The sequence below is a fragment of the Camelus ferus genome, chromosome 32 (assembly GCF_009834535.1).
Source record: "Camelus ferus isolate YT-003-E chromosome 32, BCGSAC_Cfer_1.0, whole genome shotgun sequence".
Taxonomy (NCBI): domain Eukaryota; kingdom Metazoa; phylum Chordata; class Mammalia; order Artiodactyla; family Camelidae; genus Camelus; species Camelus ferus.
Genome location: NC_045727.1, coordinates 14,470,847 through 14,494,127, shown reverse-complemented (window position 1 = coordinate 14,494,127; position 23,281 = coordinate 14,470,847). Strand labels below are relative to the sequence as shown.

Below are 23,281 nucleotides of genomic sequence, written 5' to 3'. Positions count from 1 at the left end.
TTGCCCCCATTGGCTGTTGTTATTCATTCAGAAGTACTAAAAAAACTTTTTTAGCCAAGAGGGTCAGCATTATCTCTGACTGCAGAGTAAGATAAAAGATAGAAATACATTTATTTCAGAAAACCATCTGTCAATGATCTTAAAATATGACAGGTAAACCATGTGTTTTGAACTGGATCATTTTGTTAAAGGGAAAGGTTTGGCAAAAGCTATTACAACTTTGGTTGGAGGAAAGCTGGTATATCCTAAGGGCGGTGTTACTGCTTAGATATTTCTTATATTCTGAGAAGGTGCTGTTCCAGGTATCCTGGGGCGACAGCTCGGGGGAAACCAGTCAGAGCTTTGACCTCTAGAGGAGATTCAGGCCAGAGAAGAGGTGGTTCTGATGCAAGGTACTTGAGAGGGGGCCTTTCCCACACTTGAAGATGTCCCAGCTGGTGTCTGCGGACAGACTTTTGACCCAGGAGACCATCGTGGATCTAAGCTGTGATGTTCACATCCCTCTCATCTTCTGAGTAGCTTCTCAGTACCTGTCAAGTTTTCCTGCCCTTTATAGAAGAAGGGGGAAAAAACCCCACAGGAACTATTACCTGTTTGGTGTACTGTTCACAATGTCGAATCAACGTGTCTTAGGCGGCCCAGGCCCCATACTTCCTTGTTTAAATAGTTGGCCGGAGCTGTTTAATGATGCTAGGAGAGCAGCAACCCCCTTGAGAACATTTTAGTGTTTTCCTAGGAGAGAGGCCAGCCACATCCAAAGGCGAGGAACAGTGCTTTCCTTGTAGGCGGTGTGCTCCTAATAGGAAAGCTTCTCCCCTGCTTAAGCTGCTCTTATGTAGAGCTCAGCAGCTTGGCTTAATTTGCTTTGTCCCAATCCAGTGGGTCTCCACCTGTGCATCTGTCACGTCTGTAAATGGGTTGGAGCAGGGCCACCAGGGACACCCCGTTGTCCTCTCGTGGCTGAGCGGTGTTGAAGTCACTCAGAGAACCCCGTTGTTCCTCCTCCATCTGGGACAACCTGCTGTGGTTTGACTTGAAGAGTTTTGTATGGTTTGGCCTGCTGGCCCGTGAAGCCAGGGGGAGTAACAACCCTGGACATATATTGAATCATTAAGGACTTCATGGGTTTGTTCATTCACCAAATATTTATTGAATGCAGGGCTCAGAGGCTAAGCGTGTGGTTCTACCTGCTTGAGGCAACCGCCCCCTCCTCCATATTTCTGTTTGGAGAGGCTGTGTGGTGGCCAGACAGTGTTTACACATGGTTAGTTACTGAAATTTGGCTTCACACTTGAATAAAATCATTAGCAAAAAAGCTCAGACCAGACAGAGCAAGACAGTTTTTTGCATTTGCTGGAAACCTGGGTTGGTACAGGAGGTGCCGGGAGTCAGGCCTCTCTCTTTCCTTCCTTTCTCTTTCTCCCTCCCTCTCTCTTCTGCTCGCTCATCTCTTTAAGTGTGGTTGTTTCTAGCTTCAATTTTATTGACTTTGCTAACTGTGTTTTCTTCTTTCCTGAGCCCCAAGTGCATGGCAAGAGGCTAGGTTAAGAAAAGCCAAGTGACGGTGGTGGGTGGCCCGCCCTCCTGCAGACAGACAGCGTGGTTTTCTAGCATTTCTTTGCTCCTAGTGGCGAGGGCAGGAAGGAGGTGGGCAGTGGAGAGGGGCACGAAAGGAAGAAACTACAGCCAAGTTCACGTGGGGGCCGGGCAGGGACTCCTCCTCCGCAGAGATGTTGAGGCTTGTCGAAACCATAGAAGGGAGGGCATTGTCAGGAGTTTGGGAGAGCACGGGGGTGGGGTGGGGGGACCAGACACAGAACCCACCTCCCCTCCCTCTTAACATTCCCTCATCACCCACCCACCCATAGAAAATGCCACCAGGCGAAACATTGAAATAGCAGAGGAATGTCCTAAATTAAAAAAAAAAAATGTAAATACCTCTCTAGGAGTTCAAATAAAGTTTCATTGTAAAAGCAAAGACATAAACTCATCACCTTGGTTTATTACTGAGTGCTTTTGAACTCCTCAAAAAGGAACACTATAAACTCATGAGAGAAAAATGATTTATGGTCCCCTCCGAATAATCCTTTTGATTCTATAGGAGGCAGGGCAGACCGTAGCATCAGCTGGGGAGGCAGAGTTGGGTGGGGTGAGCGCCCCTCGGGCACGCAGCAGGCCAGGGCGCCTGGTCTCTTCAGCTTTCTGGGCTTTTCTTTGTCATTTCATGTGAAGAAGCTGTTCTGGGCTCCTTGTTCTATCAAATGATACTTGATTTTTCAAAAGAAGATTTTGAACTTCTGTATCATATTGAAAATCGGGGTCGGGGAGGGTACAGCTCAGTGGTACAGCATATGCTTAGCATGCACAAGGTCTTGGGTTCAATCCCCAGTGCCTCCATTTAAAAAAGAAAAAAAAAAAGCAAAACTCAAAAAATCTTCCCCAGGTATTATAGTTTTCAGAGATTTCTAGTTGCAACCTTGAAAGACAGACTGTGTTATCTGTGCTAGTTTACATCCTAGGAAATTAAGATAGAATAAAATCAACACTTCTAGCAGCTTACTATTAAAAGTAAGGGTCTCAAACCAGCCCCGGAGTGCAGGAGTCTGTGTTTATGCCCCAGGCATTTTAACCCTTCAGTTCAAACCGTGTTTATTATTTAAGTGTATTATGTAATTGTTAAGAATTTTGAAGGTCGACTTTGATAGCTTTGGTTGCTGCAACCCTCCCGACTCATAGAGGAACACACAAATGTGCTGGAGCTGCTAACAGAGCCCATGCAGCCCAGATTCCAAACATGAAGGCAGAATAAACCCCCGACACTGGAGCGGAGCCCGAGGGAGGGTCTGGAAGGACAGGGCAGTCAACAGGCATGAGCTTGGCTCTTGCCAGTCCTTAGGGGGATGACATGAGGCAGTTAATTAATAAAAAGACAGGAAAGGCGGGGGATTTAGGTCAAAGAGACTCAGCTTCGGCTGAGGACCTCGGAGGGTCACTTGGGTCCCTGGGGCCTGTTTCCCTCTGTCGTCGCTGCGGGCGTCCTGTGGGTACACTCGGCGCAGAGCCTGGCTGTGGACACAGGACCAGGGTATAGAAGCCACCCTCACATGGTGGGTGCTCTCCCGGCGCCGAGAGCTTTCTGTGCAGCGTCTCCTTTCGTGGTCAGGCGCGCTCTGAGATCGGGGCCAGGTTCCCACTTTGCGACAAGGAACTTGAGTCCCAGAGCTGTTCTCTGGTCACCTGAGACCAGACGGCTCCCAGGTAGCCGAGCAGAGATCCGAGACCAGGGCTGTTCTGCTGCCTCAGCGGTGCTGGTTTCTTCCTCCTGCCTCCCTTTGTCTTTGCCAGTTTCTCTGATAAAAATCAGATACTTGTCCGCAGTCACTGGCTAGGTTAGGACTGTTGGTGCCACTTGGAAACCCAGCATGAGCCGCATTGAGCTGAAAGGGGATCTGCTCTGATGTCAGGTGGCCCGTGGTGGGGGTGCTGTGCTCCTCAGGAACAGCTGACCCCCCCAGTCTTCTGTGCATCTGCTTTATCCCCCCATCTTCACCTCGGTGGGAGACAGCACCCCAATATCCTTTGGCCTGATACTCCTGGTTTCAAGTTGAAATGATTCCAGAAAAGGGATTTATTGGCCTGGCTTGGATCAGGACCTTAAGTCAGGTCAGCTGTGATCTGGGGCTGAGCTCCCAGCCCAGCCTTGTCGGGGGAGTGGGTAGAAGATGTGCTTTCCAGAAGGAAGCTGCTGGAGGGCAGTGCCGAGCCACCATCCCTAGGCAGCCCCCTCAGTCACCAACTCACCTGTGTGACCACAAGCTGCTGGGTGATGTCCGCAGTTTATCCTGAGCCACGCAGGGAGGAGCCAGTTGGGCGGACTTCTGGTCTCATCATACAAGGGAGAGTCAGTTCCTCTTGCCCTGACCTGAGGACCAGCCCCTGGCACAGACGGTGAGGAGGAGCAAGTCCACAAGGCTGAGGGGTCAGGCGGGTTTTACAGAGAGAGGCTGTGGGACAGGGTGAGTCTGGGGTGACTCCAGGAACAGAACAGAAAGAGAGGGAGCAAGTTCTTCGGGGAGCATTGGAAGTTGCTGGGGATGGAAGAGGCTTTCAGATGAGGGAGTTTCATTTTCACCCCTGTGCGGTCTGGGAGCCCCTAGGGGTTTCTGACGGAGAGACAAGTACCACGGGAGGTGGCCATTGGCGTTGGGATCTGGACTGGCGGAGAGGGGAGGACCAGGTGAGTCCTGGCTGGTGGGTGTTTCCGAGAACTGAAGGGCCCTGACATCAAGGCTTTTAAACACTTTGGTGAGGCTAGAACCAGTGACACTGCTGAGGACACCTCGTGTGTGCCCTCAGATTTCCCCAGGCTCTGCATCTGCCGTCTTCTGTCTTCACGTGTCTTGGCAGCAGCGTGGACACGAGCATGGCAGGTGGAAAGTGCTCTGCTGTGAGGCAGGAGAGCTGGTCTGTCATCGCAGCTCTTTTGATGTGCAGCAGGAAACCAGGGATGGGGGTCGGTGGAGAATTAAACACTTGCGTTCACTCCGCAGACCCACGTCCAGCCCTCTCAGTTTCTTGGTGACTTCTTGGAAGAGAACAAATAAAGACCTTAGTTATCAAAGTGACTGCAAGGCGAAAAACAGAATCAGGGGAATTTCATCCTTTTTCAGGATGGTTGGGAGGAGAAGGAGCATGTGATGGTTAAGACTTGGGTGTAGTCATCACACTAAACTGAATTTAAATCCCAATTCCAATCTTTTAACCTCTCTGCCCATTTCCACCTCCGTGGGTGGGAACAGCACCTCAAGGAGCTAGTGTGTGTCAGTGTCGTTCACGCGCAGCTGGAAACAATGAAGCAGCCCTTGTGGTGTCCACCCTCTATTCCTCTTTCCCTCCCTCCCGTGGTATTCTTCAGTTTCTTTCAGCACTCAGAGTGCTGTTACTTAAGTAGTCAAATCCTTAGAGACAGAAAGTAGAGCGGTGGTTGCCAGGGCTGCAGGGAGGAGACAGTGAGGACTTCGTGTTTAATGGGGACAGAGAGTCAGGAGGTGGAAAAGTTCTGGAAGCAGGCGGTGGAGATGCTTGTACAATAGTGTGAATGTACTTAATGCCACCGAGCCATAGACTTGAAAATGACTAAAATGGTAAATTTTATGTTGCATATATTTTACCACAGTAAAGAAAAAAAATGGCATTCCTCAAGCCATTTCACAATATGTGAAGTTTGATGGCAGTAGGTATTTTTCAAAGTAAGCAGTTTGTTACTGAAGTGATGGCCTGTCGTCCCTTCGTGAATGAAGCCTGCCTCCTCTGAGTCCTGGTGGAAGCGAATCCTTCGACCCAGAAGACATGCTGCAGACGGTCCAGGAGCAGTGAGGACAGAGGCTGCGTCCTCTTTCACACATCAGGCCACCCAGAAAATGGCTTACTCGTCTGTCAAAGAACAACTCCAAAAGTGGAGAATTTGGGTAAAGGAGGAACAGACTTTTATTTGTATCCTCTTTCGTGACATAGTGGAAAACAGAAAAATGACACATTGTAATCCAAAGACACTTGAATTTCTTCACCAAATATTAACCAGAACCTGATACATGATAGTGAGAAGGCAAGAGTTCGAGCTTAAAAGAAAAAAAAAGACCTGGGAATAATCCAGACAGGACCATCACCCCATGATGATGAACTGCTTTTGGCCAAATCTCTTTGAACTGGGGTTTTCTCTTCTGGGCATCATCTCCGTTAAAAGTCAGAGCTACCAAATCATGGTGCAAATGTTAATCCTAACACAGCGGTTCTTAAAATGTGGTCTGTCGGGGGACCCTTAGGGGTCGTCACCATCCTTCCCAGGGTGACCCATGAGATCCGAGCTGTTTCTATGATAACACTGAAATCACTGCTCTCTTTCTCTCATGAGTGTACGGTGGGGTTTTCCAGGGGCCTCATTTTATGCAGCAACTTCATTGCTCTGACAGCTAATGGAACAAGGTGCTTGTGTATTCTGTATTTTAAAGATTTCTCCGTTTTTATTCCTAATACGGTAACATCAATGGATATAACCCATAGAAACAGGGGGCCCTTGGGATTCTTAATTTTTGAGAACATAAAAGGGGGCCTGAAATCTGAGTGCACTGACCTGGCCTTGCGTCCCCCCCATGAGAGCATCTCACAGAGCTTGGCTAAGGGAGACCCCAGTTGTTAGAAAGGTAGAGATGAGCTGAAATAAGGAACAACATAGAAAATGCAGGAGGAGGTGGTGTGAAATGATCCTTTCCCACATCAGTAGAGCCAAAAGAGGGCTGGTTCTGAAGTGTCCATAATTTGCATGAAACCAGTGGGTGGCTGTTTTCCACATTTAATAACAAATAGCCAGATAATGAATTTGGAGAACTTAGGTGAAAAAGATCTTAATATCTTTGAGGCTTGCTTTGGGGTATAATGCTCAGCCTTGATCTTCTAGAGCAGGGCCTAACTGGACGGGCATTGAGTTGAGGCCAGAAGTTGTGGGAAGCTGGGAAGCTGCAGAGTTGTCACAAGCGGCAGGGTGGAGGGGCAGAAGCGTGTCCTTCTCACTTGGGGTCTGGTCACAGTCCCTGGGCGCCCAGGTCCTTAGGCCGAGCCAGCCTGGCGCCCCGTCTTCAGAGCGATGGTGGGACTGGCGTCTTGGGGTCTGACTTGCAAGGGGAGGAGGCACCGACTGGGGCAGGGTCGTCACGGGCAGTGGCCTCTTCCAAACAGGGAAGTGAGTGTGATATTTGCCACATACCTGAGCACGGGGCACTGTGACTGTGCACAGCTCCCTGCCGTGGTGTCTCTGGGAGCGCCCTGTGCCTGGACATCTACTCGGGTCACACCTTGCCCGGGCAGGTTACTGAGGCCTCCCACCGCAGTGGTTCTCCACTGGCGGTGTTATGTTTGTGCATGAGTGTGCACACTGCCCCAGGGGACATGGGGCAATATCTGGAGACATTTTGGTTTTCAGACAGAAATATCCAGGGGAGAGTGGGATGGGGCTGCTTCTGGCATCAAGTGGGTGGGGGCCAGGGATGCTGTTCACCATCCAGGCCCCCCTACAACACAGAAAGATCTGGCCCCAAAAGTCCAGAGTGTCGCCATTGGGAAGCCTTGTCTTCTTGTGACACATTTGCTCTCCCTAAGACCTTAAATTCCACTTCTTCCTTCTTCATCCACTTCTCTGCCCTGCTGGGCCCCATATAAAGGCAGGTTCATGGTGCCTCGTGGCACGTGGTACATTCTATTCAATTGTGGGATGGGTGTTGGCGCACGTTCGTGTTTCCCTGTGAGGGTGCGGGGAGGACAGTGATCCTCTGAGCCTGTACCGTGCGGCCTCAGGGTCTGGGCCCCCACTCTCTCTGCACTCCTCACTTGGGGCCAGTTAACCTCTTTTTTCTTCATTTCTCTGTGTCCCCCTCTGTAAAGAGCGTTGTGAAGATTAAAAAAAAATGTGTCAAGTTCTTGGAATGTGTGAATACTCAACAAATAACAATTTCCTCCCCTCTCTAAACACACTCCTACCAGACGAATGGAAGCCCTTTTTCTAAGGTGAGGTGGGTTTCTTGGAGAGGAAGTTTGGAAGGCTCTTCAGGTTTATTTTAAGGAGCACTTGGGTAAATACCTCCCATATTTGGTTAAAAAGGAAAGCAAGAAAGGAACTTAGTAAAAGAAATCAGATCAGGAGGAAAAGATTGGCATGATATGAATGGAAAAAGGAAAAGCTCAGGGAATACCACTTTTCTTCTAAGGTCATGTGCCTGATTTGAAAGTCACAAACTTTTAATTTGATGCTTTTCTTCTACGCCTAAATCTTCCAGGAACCTCTTGGTTAAAAGGCTATATTAAGCACAAGACTTTCTTTTTTTTTTTTTTTAACTAGATCCCAGACATTTTCAGCTATAAAAGGCTAACTGAAACCATTATTTGAACTCCTCTGAAAGGCTTAAGGGAGTTTTGAAGATAGAGTGAGTGAAAAGAACAAATAATGTTTCTGCCCACCCAAGGAGCACAGGCTGCCGGCCACCTCCCCAGGCTGGGGGAAGCCTGGCTTGCAAAACTCCTTCTGACCATTGTCCCCTCCGACTGAACCAGGTTCTCAGTAGAACAGGGGCCACAAATGAGGCTGTCCTAGGAAACTAGGGATGGTGTGACGGGCCAGCAGAAAAGCCCATCAGAAATAGCTAATGACCTTATCTGCTTGTGAGAGGCCATTTCGAACTACAAACGAGGTTAGAACCCCACAGATTAAGTCATGATAACATGTATAGTGCCAGTCCCAAGTCAGGTGACCCGAATCTGTCAGACCTGGAGATAAGCCCCAAAGTCGCCATCCGCTCTCTGTTCTCAGAGAGGGGGCCTTGCACACCCCCGGCCGTGTACTTGACTTACCCCAAATAAGAGCAGTGGGTTGTCACTCAAGTGCGCTTCTAGCCATGTCCAGGGGCATTTCAGATTTGTGGGCTGTCTTGAGAGTGACTGCACGTGACTGGTTTATGATCCACCCAGAGAACCTGCGCACAGGGTTTGAGTACCACATTCTGGAGCTCCTGCACGGCACCTGGCAGAGGGTGGGCAGGGCCTGGGTGGAGAGTCCCCCCTGGGCGCACAGCAGGAGGAATGGGGGACGTGGGCCAGATCTTGTCTGCTAACCTTGGTCACAAGACCCTCTCAGGCTGCAGACAAAAGCAATTTCTTTTTGTCGTTTTGTCTTTTGTGTTTGTTCCCCCTCCAGAAAGCACCGTATTTCCTTTCATAAAAGGTAGCATTCTGCTTTGGTGATCTTATTTTTCAAATCAGACATCGGGCTGTGTTCTGACTAATGCTTTTTGTGTTGTTTTCAGTTTGAGGCAGTCTGAACAATTCCTTTGGGATACTGAAATACTTTAAATTCTGCATCATTTTTTGCAAGTTATGAAAATAATGAGTATCAACACGTTCCAGTGGTTCTAAGCGCTGCTGGATAAAATGAAATTCTAGTCAGCCTGAAGGACTTGGGCTATTTCTTGGGCTATATCAAGGCACTGGGGCTTCACTCTCACACATTAGCCTATTGCTGGTAGATTTTCGCAAATGCATCACCTCTTAAACAAACCTCAGAGAAAAGAATGTGGAAAATGCAAAGAACGTTTGTTATCTTGGCTCAATTTCTAGAAATCAAATTTTAAAGCGTTTAGCTTCGAAAGCTTGCTTTTTCATCTGTTTGTAAACGTAATAGATTGTTTTTTAAAATGAGTTATTTTCTTAGTGTTTTTTCTTTTTTAGAGTTTCAATTGGTAGAATCTTAACATTTTTTATAACTCCTAATTTTAAAAGTATACTCCAAATTTATAGCATTAACTTATTTTACTATTTTTGTTACTAACAAATTCTTGGGTCCCCTTGCCTCTTTTTTTTTTTTAAGTGTCTAAGCAATATAATAATTTTATACCATTCTCATATTCTCTGTGTCAAGAACAGTGCCTAGTGCATATAGTGCACATTCGTTAAGTATTTGTTATATGAAACAATTAATTATGAAGAATTTGAAGATACAATAGAAAAAAGTTTAATTTTACTCCTTTAACCTAAGTCCTGTCTATTTTGGTTTATTCCCTTCCAGTCTTTCAGGGAACCTGAGTCTGATTTTTTAATGTAATTATTATGAAGATATAAACATCTGTCCTGCCTTTTCAAACTTCATAACATATGCTAGTCATTTTACCAGTTTGCTGTTATTTTTATAACCAATCATTTTATTGGCTGCATAACATGAGAGTAGAACATCCCATGATTTAGTTGACCTTTCCCCCAGGGTTCAATAATTAGATTACTTCTATTTTATTTTTAATCCTTACAGAAACCAAACTGAAACTTTTCTTTATGTGGGATGGGCTTTTGACCTTTTTTTTTTCTCTTTGAATTATTCCTTTAACGTAATATTCCAGGAGGAGGTTATAGATCAAAGGATATGAACATTTTTTAATGACTTGATGTGAACAGTTACAAATTGCTTTTCAGGAAAGTTCCCTCAGTTTTCCTTGCCACTAGTGAAGTAAGAATGAACCATTTTTCACAAAAACAATGCTGACATTGACTACTGCCATTACTATGTTTCTTTACTAATTTGAAAGGTAAAAATAGTACTTCATTGTTTTCGTTGGCATTTCTTTATGAGCAAGTATTAAGCACCAAGCATTTTTCCAGCTACTAATTAAATTTCCTCTCTTGTGAATTGTCTATTCTAATCCCTTGCTCGTTTATGGATGGATCTTAATGTAGAGTTTTTATAGCAGTGTATTAATTCCTTGTCATGTGGAATATTTTTAAACTGGCCTTTTTATTTACTTTTTTTTAAGCTTTCTTGGCATGCAGAAGTTTACAGTTTTTACACAGTCATCACTTCTTCCTGATTTCTTCTGTTGCCTTTAAACTTATTTTCTTCCCTCTCTTGCAAGCTTGGGATCATTTTTGCCTGTTCTGCTTTTTCTGTAATCGCTGGTTTTCTTTTCACTTATTACATCTTTAAATCACTCAAAATTTAGTTTGATGTGTCATATCAGGGAGTGGCTAAGTAGAGTCTTTCCAGAGTTGTCATTTCCTTCATGGTTTGTACCTTCCTCCTTTAAAAAAAATAATATATTCTGTTCTACTGACTTCTATAGTAGGATCATATCCTGTGTTACCTACTGCCAAATTCTATAGCCCTTTGGAGGGCAGTGCCACACTGTTTTAATTTCTGTGGTTTTAAAACATATTTCCAGAGTTAAGTGAAATGTGCTTGTGAACACATTTAAAAGAATTAATTCGTCAAAATCAACAAAGCAGGGAATCCTCTTAATCCTCCTCCGCTCCCGCTCAGTAGGAATGGCAGAGCCCTGCCCCAGCTCCGTCAGCACAGGGAGTCACTTTTCAGAACCTGTGTTCATTGTCCTAATTGCTACATTCATGTCTCCCTACATTCCAGCATGCACACATAGTTTTTATTAGGAAATGTATACTTTGGTTAAAACCAACTCTCCAGCCTATTTCAACTTCAGGTGCCCCAAGATGGTTTTACCTCCAGAACTTTTCTACCCAGTTCTGTGATGGAAATATGTTTCCAGATGATTGGACTCGACATAGAAATAGAACAGAAGTGACAGATCAGTTTGTTCCCACATGAAGATGCTTTTTTTGTTTTAAGTGTACAGTGGATTTTAGTACATTCATAGAATTGTGCAACCATCACCCACGATCCATGTTAGTATTTTCACATTCTTTATATGTTATGGATAACAGTCCCTTATCAGATGTCTGAACATTTTCATTAACCCAAAACGAAACCGTTTGCCATTGAGCTGCCATCGCCCTTCCTTTCTGGACATCCCACATCAGTGGAATCACACAGTGCGTGGTCCTTTGTATCTGTTTCTCCTTGCTTAGCATGATGTTTTCAGGGTCCATCCATGTTGCAGCAAGCATCAGTGCATCATTTCTTTTTATTGCCAAATAATATTTCATTGTCTGTTCATTGCTTGTTTATCTATTCGTTGGTGGGTGTTTAGATTGTTTCCACTCTTTGGTTACTAAGAATAATGCTACTGTGAACATTGGTGTACAAGAGTCTGTGTAGGTATAGGTTTTCACTTCTCTTGGGTAAATAACCAAGAGTGGAATTGCTGGGTCATACGGCAACTCTCTGTTTAACCTGTTGAAGAACTACCAGCCTGTTTTCCATCGTGGCCACACATTCTCCATCACCGCCAGTGGTGTTTGCTTTCTCCACATCCCAGCCAACACTTGCTACTCTCTGTCTTTTTGGTTGCAGCTGACCTGGTGGATATGAAGTGGTACCTCATTGTGGTTTTGATTTGCATTTCCCTGGTGGCTAATGATGTTGAGCATCTTTTCATGTACTTATTGAAAGCTTGTATATCTTCTTCGGAGAAATATCTATTCAGATCCTTTGCCTATTTTTAAATTGGTAATTAATCTTTTTATTATTTAATTATAAGAGTTCTTCATATATTCTCGATGCATGTCCCTTATCAGTTATATGATTTGTGAATGTTTTCTCCTAGTCTGTGGGTTTGTCTTTCCCTCTTTTTTTAGAGAAAAAAAAGTTTTTTTACAAGTGCAACATGCATACACATTGGAGTGCTCAGAATGAGTAACTCTCTTTCACTTTCCTTGATGGTGTCCTTTGCAGCACGAAAGTTTTAAATTTTGGCAAAGTCCAATTGATCTTTTGTGTCTTGGTGTCACATCTAAGAAACCACTGGAAAGCTCATCCTCTCACTTGAGGCCCACTGGAAGTCCTTGCCGTGGTACTTTACACAGTCACATGTTTAAAGTCCTCGTGGGATTTGTAATAAAGAATTTATTCTCTTTTCCCTCCAGAAGCGTAAAGCTACCAGCGGCCCAGGGAGCACTGGTCTCTCTTCATCGCTAGTCTTTGTCTTCAGCTGCCTTCCAGATCCCCCGGTTTCACCTGGCACGACTGAGCCACAGCAGTGTCCACCGTCCTGTGGCAGAAGGAAGGCAGAGGCGAGGCGTGCCCGTGTCAGGACGCCTTCAGTTCCAGCTCAGTAGCTGAACAGCTGGGTTAAAAATACAGAAAGACAGCAGAGCTACTGCCCAGCCTTCTCCTTTTTTTAGCTAATGACGGTTCTAGAAGAGATTGGCCTGCCACTTCCTAGAATCCCAGCAAATGCCCATGATTGCGGATGCCCCTACTGACCAGCCTCAGATACCCGATTTCTTTTGGGCTTAAGTTTGTAGTCTGTCAGGCCTCAGTAGGGAAGACAAGACAGTCTATCAAAATAAAGGTGCCGATTTTGAAACACTGCAGAAAGGACGTAGGCGAGTGACAGCTGTCAGCGAGGCTCCCACCTCCGCTCTGCTTTTAGTGCCTTTGTAAAGATAATAGCTCAAAGACCCCATTTTAGAATATTCAAGATCTTGAAATGTTTCCGAAATCATTTTTCTCTCACAGGTTTGCCGATGAGCTCCAGACCGAAAATCATTCCCCTAACTGATGGCCATGCCCTTGTTCTCGGAAGGGGGTGTGGGTGTCTGCGAGGCTGAGGATGCTGTGCTCCTAAGAACAGCACCAACAGGCAGTGCAGGGACCTTCCGTTGAGTTCTAGCCAGAAACCACAGCCCGTCTGGAAGGCCTGACTTCAGGCCACTCGGCCTTGGCAAGTGTGTGCTTTAGAAAGCTCCTGGCAGAAACAGGAGCCCAGCAGACAGGCGCACGTGGCAGGAGGAGACAGTGGTGCAGTGGCTTCACGCTTGCTGGACTGAGACTCTTCTCCCAAGTTCCTTTTCATGACGCCAGAAGCACTGAGAAAAGGAAAAAAAAAAGTTTGCAGTTATTTCTAGATCACTTATAGCATCTGAAATTAATCTAACAGCCTACAAATACTGTGTGTTGTTTAAGCACCCCATTTTTCCTGTTCAGTAGTCTTCAGTCCCTCTGCTGATATTACAGTGCAGTTGGCTTCTGTATCATGATTGTGTTTAGATTGATCCATAGGTAGGTTTGTAGGTAGGTAGGTTGGTAGGCAGGTAGATAGGTGGGTAGGTAGGCAGATAGGTAGGTAGGTGGGTAGGTAGGCAGGTAGGGAGGTAGATGGGTGGGTAGGTAGGTAGATGGCTGGATGGATGGATAGTTGGCTACCACACAGAATGTTCGCTTGACATGGAAATGAACTCATCCCTTAAGGTCAAAATAGAATCAGTTTGTTTTGCAAAAGGATTACCTGTGTAATTGCTTTCAACTGTCCACACTGCCCTTCAGACTGACCCCCGCTCCCCCAAAAGCAGGAAAGCGCAGTGTACACCCATCTCTTAAGTACTGTGTCATGGTAAGAAGACTGTGTTATATAAAGCTCATCTCTTACCAGACCCCCGCCCTCTCGATCCCTCTGTGCTATTGTCATCTTTGCTTAGGTTGGCTCTCTTCTATGAATGAGAGAAAATAAGAAAATTGCCTGTTTTAGGCAATGCAGGTGTGTTTCAGAGATTTAGAGTTAAGAAGTCAGGTAAATATTTTGGCAGCCCAACAAAGGTAAGAAAGGGAGAGCGCACCTAATGGGCTTCTCCAGTTACAGGCCTGTCCAAACACCGCCTTCCTCAGGAGATGCTGGTCAGGGCTAGAGCCTGCCCCGCTTGGTGGTGGCAGGGAGGCCGGGCTGAGAGGTGGGCTCGCTCCTCTCACTGGCCCTGGCCCTGGCCCTGGCCCTGTGCCCGGTAGGGCACTGATGGACTTTGATTCAGTCTGACTGGAGAGGAAAGATACTTATCAGTAGGGCGAGAGCTTTCCTCCTTAACAGATTCTAACCACATCACTTCCTCTTCCTTGCTGAAAAGATCCCAGATAACTTTTTTTCCTTTAAATTGGTACCCTGAAGAGACCGGGCACGGCATCTCAGATAACTTTTTCAGTGTAACTCCATCTATCTCGGAAGGCGGACAGCTGTGAAGGAGGACCTGGAAACAGCATGTCTCAGGAGGGCTAGGATCCAGGCATCCAGGTGTACCCCAAGCATGCCAGTCCAGGTGGCCTCTGCGTCGCCTGATTTGAGAGCAGAGACATTCCCAGGAGGTCACTGTGACCTGCTAGTGGCCTGTCTCCTCTGTTCGAGCTGTGCTTTGTGTCTCTTCTAACAGAACGGCAGACATAAAAGCTGCCTCTCTTCCTTGCCCTCCCTCAATGACTCCCACTGGATCACCTTGGCAGGGCCTCATCCACGGAGGGAGGGCGGGCGGGCGGGTGGCGGCCGCACCCGCGGCTCCTTTGATCACCTCCCTCCTGGTTCCAGGCCCTGCCGCCCGCAGGCCAGCCAAAGGCCCGGCTCTACTGATCTGATGAGGTGCTGAATAGGACCCGAGGGGCAGTGCTGGGAGCGAGAAGAAAGCCTCGGGAATGAAAAGGAAGCCCCGTGAACCTGCTGGGCTTCATTGGCCGGATTTTCCTACCGGGGGAGCCGCTCAGTTCCTGTCAGCCCCGGCTGCCGGCCCCTCGCCTGGCCCCTCCCGCTTCTGCTTTTCAGACCCCGTGTGTGTGTTTTGTGTGTGAATCACGGCTGCTCTCCCTGGTTCTCAGGCTGGGAACCCACTGCGCCTGTTTCCATGGTCACTGGGAAGCTCTCAGCGCCATGTGCTTCAAAGGGAACCTTTCCCCTCCCAGCGCTCGCACTGCCTGCCTGCCCCAGGCGGCCACACAATGCGTGGCTCCTCTGAGCCAGGCCTCTGACCCTCGTTTGCCAGGAGGCAAACCTTGTGTCTGTCGAATGAGGCTGTGCCACCTCACAGAAGCACCCCCAGCAGAGTGCATGGATGTGCCCCGGGCAGGCCAGCATGTGGGCACACCCATCCCATGTGCCCTGGTGGATTTGGATGGATGTAGAGATCGTAGGTTGGTGAGAGTTAGGGATCCTTTCAGAAACAGAAGAAAAGAACAAAGCCTAAGCCCCTTAAAATAGGAAGAGAGGCGGCCTCCTTTAGGGTAGGAGAGGGAAGGAAGAAAGGACTTGGACTGAGAAAGGTCATGGGACTGGGAGGGCGTGTGGGACCTTCTCAGCTAGACCCATGTCTTTGGGGTCAACAGTGAATGAAATCAAGGCAGGTGGCACTGGCTTCCTGTCCCCAGAGGCAGGTTGGTGCAGGTGGTACCTGCTCACTCCTCCAGGACCACGGATGCCTGAGCAGTCCCCCACCCCTCCACCCCCAGGTTTGTCTCTGCTTGCCTGTTGAGTAGTACAGAGGAGTGAGGCCTCTCGCATTGACTGGAGAGGCCAACTCAGTGGTTAATGACCTGGGAGGGCCGCTGCATGGCGATGCCAGAATTAAAAGATGAATGTCCTCTGAGAGCTCACCTTTCAGATGTCAAGCCTGCACCCCTTGGCCTGGAGCCCAAGATGTTACTTTCTGCCATGGATTTACTGAACCAGAGCATCTGTGAGAAATTGGATGTTTCTCCAGCTGTTAGTTTGCTACCAGTCTTTACCATCTGTAATATTTTGATCATACCTCCCCTTTGGCTTTTGCTCGTGTGCCCCTTCTATAAAAACTCTATTTCCTTCCTTTTTACAACACTGTCTGAAATTGGACCGCTCTCGTGCGTATGCTCAGATGATGAGGACGGGCAGGGGAGGGTGGCACAAGTTCTCTGTGTTCAGAAATGTCATCGTCACCGTGTTCTGTTTGGTAGGCAGAGTACGTGCTCCAAGTTGTGTTCTTACTAGTAAGAGCTGGAGACCTTGAACTATTCAGAGTCTGGCCGGGGCACCACGGCCACGTTTCAGAGCGCCAGCCCGTGGCCCTGCGTCCGGGGATTGCCAATCACCTGCATGTGCTCTCCTGGAGGTGACACCTTCCTTTATTCCAGGGGCCAAGCCAACCTTCTCAAGATTCTTTGTCTACCTCGCATGCAGGAATTAATGGTGGTTTGATTGATTTACTGTGGCTTTTTAAGATGTTAGGCACATGTCTTGAAGAAACTAGGAAAGAGAGGTTAGAGTTCTTGATTCACTTGAACCTTTTGGGGTTTATGGCTTTCCTTTCTCCCCACTCTAACATGGATGGAGCTCTTCAAGGCTGAACGAATGAGCACCGTTCTCCTTCTGCGTGTTCTCCAGACAGAACTGAATGGGACGGGAGTGGGATGGCAGGTGGAGGGTGCATTGGTGATGGCTCTTGACTTGCATTTAGTGGTTCTCCAGAAAAAAGTTACTGGTTTTTCATCAGTTACGCCAACAACTATCCTAGTCGGCAGCATTAACAGAAGGATTAGGAGAGTTGGATGTCTCCCACCACACAAAGTTGATTCTCCAGTTCAGTTCTGTTGTTTGTCCAAGTTCTGTGTCTATGATAATCTAGGGGGCCAATTGATCTTCCTTGTTACCAAGGTTTATTCAGTTATTGGGTGAGGGTTTGTCATTTCAAGTGTGGATGTGTCCAGGGTGTTAAATCTACCTGATGTCTCAGAACTATAGCTGTTCTTTGCCCCAGTTGCCCTGGTCCCTCGCTGTTCAGCAGGCAGCTTTGGGGTGTCCACAGTGCTCCAGCAGCCTTCTAGGCACTGCGAGGCCATCGTGGGGAGAGAATCAGGATGGACTCCTTCAGGTCTTTGCTTTTACGTCGCTTTTTCCTGAGAGTCTCTCTGGACCAGTAGTGTGTTAGCAAGGGAAGGCTTCACAGAATAGATGAAACTGAACTTTCAAGAATGTGTGGGTTTGGGGTAAGAAAGGGAGGCAGGAGGAAATTCCAGAAGTGGGGTCAGCAGGAGTAGAAATAACCCATGGTGTGTCCCGGGGCAGGGTCAGGAAAAGCAACTTGACTGGGCCTCATGGTTTTGTAGACAGAAGATCTCCTTGGTAGGGAAGGCCTTTCCAGGGAGTGTTCCAAGTGGTGTGCAAAAGAGGAGCATGTGGTGGAGGGGCGGGGAGTGCGTTCCCAGCAGAGGGAACCAAGATGTGCTCAGGCCTAGAAATAGATCCCCACTTTGGACATTTCGGTGATATTTCTATAAATTGCTGTTCTCTGGCAATTTAAGTAGAAGACAGAGAAAAAAACTTAATGTATCAGAGGCCCTAAAATGCAAAATCCGAGAGAATTTTTACATGACTGAACTGAAGTGGTGCTTGGTACAACTGCCCAGCCAACATAAAACACAAACAGGGCTCTAATTTCTCTTGCCCGTGGCGCTAATTCTTTTTACCCTCAATCCTCTCTCTCCCCCTCTCTCTCTAAATTATGGTTCTATATATGTATGTGTATAACATAGAGTTAACATTTTAAGCATTTTCAAGTGTACGGTTCTGTGGCGTTAAGTGTATTCACATTTTGTGCAACCATCACCACTATCCATCTTCAGAACTTTTTCATTTTCTCCAGCTGAAACCACACCCATCAGACACTAACTCCCTGTTCATCCCTCTCTCCAGCCCCTTGCAGCCACCATTCTACTTTTGTGTCTGTGAATCTGACTACTGCAGGTACCTCATGTAAGTGGAATCATATAACATTTGTCCTTTTATATGCTCTTTACTTAGCATAATGTCTTCAGGGTTCATCTGTGTTGTAGTGTGTGTCAGAATCTCCTTCCTTTTTATGGTTGAATAATATCTCATTGTTCATACACCATGTTTGTCATGCCAGGCAAATGTCCTCGGTGGACATTTGGGTTGTTTCCATCTTTTGGCTTTTGTGAATAATGTTACTATGAACACAGATACACAGATGTCTCTTCAAGACCCTACTTTCATTTCTTTTGCGTATCTACCCAGATATGGAGTTGCTGGATCATATGGTAATTCTACGCTTAATTCCTTGAGGACTCACCATACCATTTTCTACAACAGTTGCGCCATTTTGGATTCCCACCAGCAGTGGGAATCCTATCAACACTTCTTTCTTTCTATTTTGTTTTATATAATAGGCATCTTAAGGAATTTGGGGTGGTTTTTCGCTGTGATTTTGATTTGCATTTTCCTAATGAATAGTGATGTTGAGCATCGTTTCACGTGCTTATTGACTAATTGTGTATCTGCTTTGGAGAAGGACTATTCAGGGCCTTTGCCCATTATTTAATTGAGTTGAAATCCAGATTCCCTATTTTTTTTCTCTCATGACCCATACTTTTGGTGTCTCTTCTCCCTTTTTTGCACCTGCTCCTTCATTTATCTTCAGCTAACATTTACAAATAGAAAGTTATACAGCATATCTTACTATTCAGTCTTGGTTGAGAATTTACCATTATTCTGAGAATTCCAGAAAGGAAGAGAATTTTTTCCTCCCAGGCCACGCTCTTGGGAACTTGATTTGTTGGAAGATGTGCTGTTGTGGATACGAAGATTGATAAGGAACTGCACAGAAGGATTCCTGGGCTGTTCCTAGGCTGGCCGCAGGGGTCCAGCAAGCTGGCTACACTATTCTGTGGTCAACCTCTTGCAAATGGGGACCTCCTGTCCGCCTCCATGGCCAGCTGCCACCAGCCCCATGGTGTGAATGGCGAGGAAGTGGGGGCCGGCGGCTGGCCAGACTCCAGGATGCAGCCTTTGCTGGCAGAGAACCAAGGCAGAGGGGGAAAAACACTCTTGTGCATGAGAGAAATAATGCTAGTTCCAAACCTATAATTCCCAAGTTTAAAAAAAGAGAGAGAGAGATTTTTCAACCAAACTGTGCTTTTATCTTTGGATTCTGAATGAGAGATTGTTCCCACAGCTAAGCTGGCTGCAGAAGCCAGGCCAGTTAAAACAATATGCAGGCAGCTCTCCTCCAAGTAACCAGAAACTGTTGGCTCAAAGGAGCCTGAACCGAGGAACCAACCTGCTGCGAGACGTTTTCCAAGTAACTCCAAGCAACGGCCTGAATGTAAATTCTCCTGCTGGGGAATGGCACTTTGGCAAATGAAGACCCTAATTAGAGATGGAAGGGTTTCTATTTTGTTTTTCTTTAATCCTTACCCTGGGGCCTTTGCAGGGCCGCCATGTCTCTGCTTGTGTGCAAAGAAATTTCCAGCTCCTCTTTGTAACAAGATCCTCTTTTGGGAAAGAAGCAACAAGCTGACAATGTGGGCCCACCACAGCCGGGGGACCCTGCCACTAGCCTAACCCAAAACAAAGAGCTCAGTCTGGGCCGGGAGCTGGGTCACCTGGATCGGCCAGTCGTTTGGAGTTGTTGGCCAAGTTGGATCTCAGGCTTCCCACCTCCGCCCCATGAGCAGCTCAAATCCATGCTTAGACTGCAAGTGAAGTTTCTTAAGTCCCAAAGGAGAACAGAGCGTGAACAAAATGCAAAGCAGTAAGGGAGGACTGCAGCTCTGAGGCGCCAAGACCAAGGTCAAATTGGAAACCGGTGGCGGGACCCTCATGCCTTCAGCCTTCCATATGAGTCTTTGCTGTTTGATCTCAGCAGTGAAGCAGAGGGGCCGTGCTCCTTTTCAAACTGACCACCTCTCAGTTCACAAACATCCAGCAGTATCACACACATAGAGAACCCATACACACCAGTTTTGTTTGGCCATGGGTACCTCGTTGACTCACCCAGGTACCCTCGGGGTCAATGACAGAATATCACTCATTTTTCTGTCTCTTTGGTCCTAGAAAGGCAAACGATCAGTGTTCTCTGGGCTCAAGCTGTTGGTAAAGTAGAGAACCCATTTTAGACAATTCTGGACAATTGAATGATCACGAGCCACGTGCCTTTTCCCAGTTGTTCTTCGAGGCGTCCGTCATCCTTCACGTCAGTAGATGGTGGGTAGGGCGCGGGAGAGCTTTGTGTGCCTGAGTATTTGATACACTTTCGAGGGCTGGTAACTTATTTTGTCTTTAAGTTCACTGCCTAGTACAGGATGCTTGGGTCTGAATGACTTAAAAAGTCTGTAAGGGGAAATTACACACTTTAGAGTCCAGTACAGGAAAGATGCTTCTCCTGAACTGCTGTTCCATGCTGGGCCCTGGGCTGGGCTCTGTCCGGATAGAGTCTCATGTTCAAAGCTCTGTGAGCTGGTTGATACCCTGCTTTAAGATGAGTACACCGAGTCTCTGGGCCGCATGTGGCTCTGTCCAGGCCCCAGGTTAACGCCGGACATGCTCTCTCTAGGCCCCCTCAGCTCCGCTTTTCACATTGGTTCTGTCCTTTGAATTAGAAGCTGGACCTACAGATGGCAGTTCTTTCCACTTCTGCATGTGTCATGGGACAGACCGACAGATTCCTGACCCACGGTCCACACCCCTGCAGGGAGGCGCCCCGCGCTGCCAGCCGTTCCTGGTCGCCACGTGCCAGACGGATGTGTCCGCTGCATGTATTTCCCAGAAGTCCTTCGCTTGCTCAGACTGGCTAAAGTTAGCTTTCAGGGAATCCCAGGATGTTTCGCTTTCAGCTCTGTGCTTGTGGTTGGGCTGCTGCGACTTGCTGTTCGCCGCCTGGCAAAATGATGACGATGAGGAGTGTCCCTCCAGTGCTAGCAACTGTCCCCGCTCCAACTCCTCATGCCAGGTTTAACTTTCAGTGGGGCTGCTAGAAACTGCTTCAAGTCACTGGGAAACAAGCAGATCCAGAAAGAAAAAGACCACTAAGTTTTCAGATGCCACATTGATCCTTTTAAAAAGATAAGACCAATAAAACCTTAACCATCCTGCCCACAATCTCTTCTGTCCCTCGTGGGGATGTGAATGACAGAATGTGGTAGCACCTTTCCCCATGTTGTTACAGGACATCTTTGCCAAGTTACACACTCACAGCTCATCCAAAGCTGCGTCAGACTGGAAGGCGGGGGATGTGATCGTTTGCATGTCAGCTTGTACCTAACGAACAGCTTAAATCACTGCCTGCTAAACTTGCAATGACAGTGGGCTTGGAAAGGGACTCGGATGTCAAGAACTGACTTCTATCACAGATTCATAAAGGCACTAAGCATGATGACAGGGAGAGTCGACCAGCGCCAGATTTACAGCAACGATGCTCCATGACGTCAGGAGCTGGCGGGGTGGGCCTCTGGGGGGTGGGCCTCTGGGGAGTGGGCACCGTCCGCTAACACGAGCTGCCACAGGCAGCACAGTCTGTCGGTGGTGGTCTTTCCCAGAACAGCCCAGCATTGTTAATAATGTGAAAATATCTCCATGCTGAGGGAGGGGGGAAAAACTGCAAAATTCTCAAGAGTCTTAATATTGTTCCCTAAGTATCTGTCCGCTGTATTTTTCCTCTTGACCCGGTTATTTCCGCATTGCCGTACAGATGTCCGAGTCTGAGACAGCACTGAGGATCCCAGCCAAAATCTTGCTCCCAGGAAGAGCTGAGAAATGTCACTCTAATTACCACTGTTGTTTTTCTTGCTTTCCATCCCCCCTCCTTTTTTAATTGCCTTTTTTATTTAAAAAAAAAAGGCAGTTAATAGTAGTGGCATCTTTGATGTCACTCAGTCATCTGAAGTCACTTGTTAATGCCCCACATGCCCTCAGCAGGTTCCCCTGGTAGCTGTCAGGCAGGCTTGGGTGATGTGATTTCTCATGCCTGTGAGATCACTAAGCCAAGGGCAGTTCAGCAGTGGTGCTGCACAGAAGCCAGGGTGGGGGCAAGGGCTTGCAGATCGTTCTGCTGCAACCCCCTCATCTGACCAGAAGCAAAGATGCCCCAGGTTCCCAGCTGTGGAGAAAGGATGCAATGAGCTTGACTCTACAAGGCTCCCTCTTGTAGTTCCATGTAGAAGAACCAGCTGCATCTTTGGATTTCACCCAGATGTTCATTCAGTAGCTCCTGCATCCCAGGTCTTCTGCTAAACACTGCTGGCACAGTGGTGACCCAGATAGACAAGTCCCCTGCCCACATGGGGCTCACAGGCAGTAGAAGGGGTGCAGAGGTGATCAGCAACACACACACACCCCAGGCTGAGTGATGTGCATCATGAGACCAGTAAACAGGAATGGGAAGGTGTGGGGGTGTCTCTCCGCATCCACTGCCCTGAGCTGAGAGCTCAGAGTCAAGGTCCCACAGCCGTCGGCACATCCCAGCTCACCTACCTCTGCTCCCCTCCCCACTCCATCACTTGCTCTTCAGCACCCCTGCCGCGTGAGCTGTGTGCTCTTGATCCCTGTGATTCTTGTCATTTGTCATTTTCTAACCATCATATGCACTTGGTTACCATATAAGTCCTCTCTGCCAAGTCATAAAACTCTCAGGCCTTGCAGAAAGTTAACAGCTTATTTTAGATGTCTTGTTAAATATTATCTACTTGACTATTTTGTGACAACTGCCTTTAAACCCTCTAAAAGTTATATAATCTGTGTGATGTAAAAGGATGTGCTATCCACAGAATTTTTATTCTAGTAATTGCCTAAAACTTACCCTGTGGGTCTTTTTTTTTTTTATGCTTAGCTGTGGCCTAAGAAATCCAAAGTTTAATCAAAATGGGGTTTTGTTGTATTGCTTTGGGTTAATGTCCTTCCTTCCAGACTTCTTTCCCTCTCCCAGTGGCTTTAAGGAGGGAAGAAAGGAAAGGAGGGGGTGGTGGGAAACACAACCCCGAACTGAATAAAATGAAAACTGACTTGGCAGATGAGGGTTGAATCTTCTCTGAATTAAATGATGTTGCAAGAGGTCAGCTGCTCATCACTAGATGATGTCCCCAGTCCCAGCAAGGTCGTGGTCACAGTTCACCCAAAGCTATCCAGTGCATTGACCTCGTGTGCACATGAAAATCCAAACCAAGTGAGCGTCCTCTCAGCCCAGGATGGGTGCATTCGGGAGGGTGACGTGGTGTCTGACCACCTAAGGAAGATGAAAGTGTGGAGACAGGTTGTAATGAGTT

The 23,281-nt window shown here is 47.3% G+C and overlaps 1 protein-coding gene across 2 annotated transcripts in view; it reads left to right on the top strand.

The window, feature by feature from the left end:
• Nucleotides 1–23,281, top strand: part of ZNRF3 (zinc and ring finger 3) — a 134,587-nt gene that overhangs the window by 79,537 nt on the left and 31,769 nt on the right. The gene's annotated exons all lie outside the window — the stretch shown is intronic.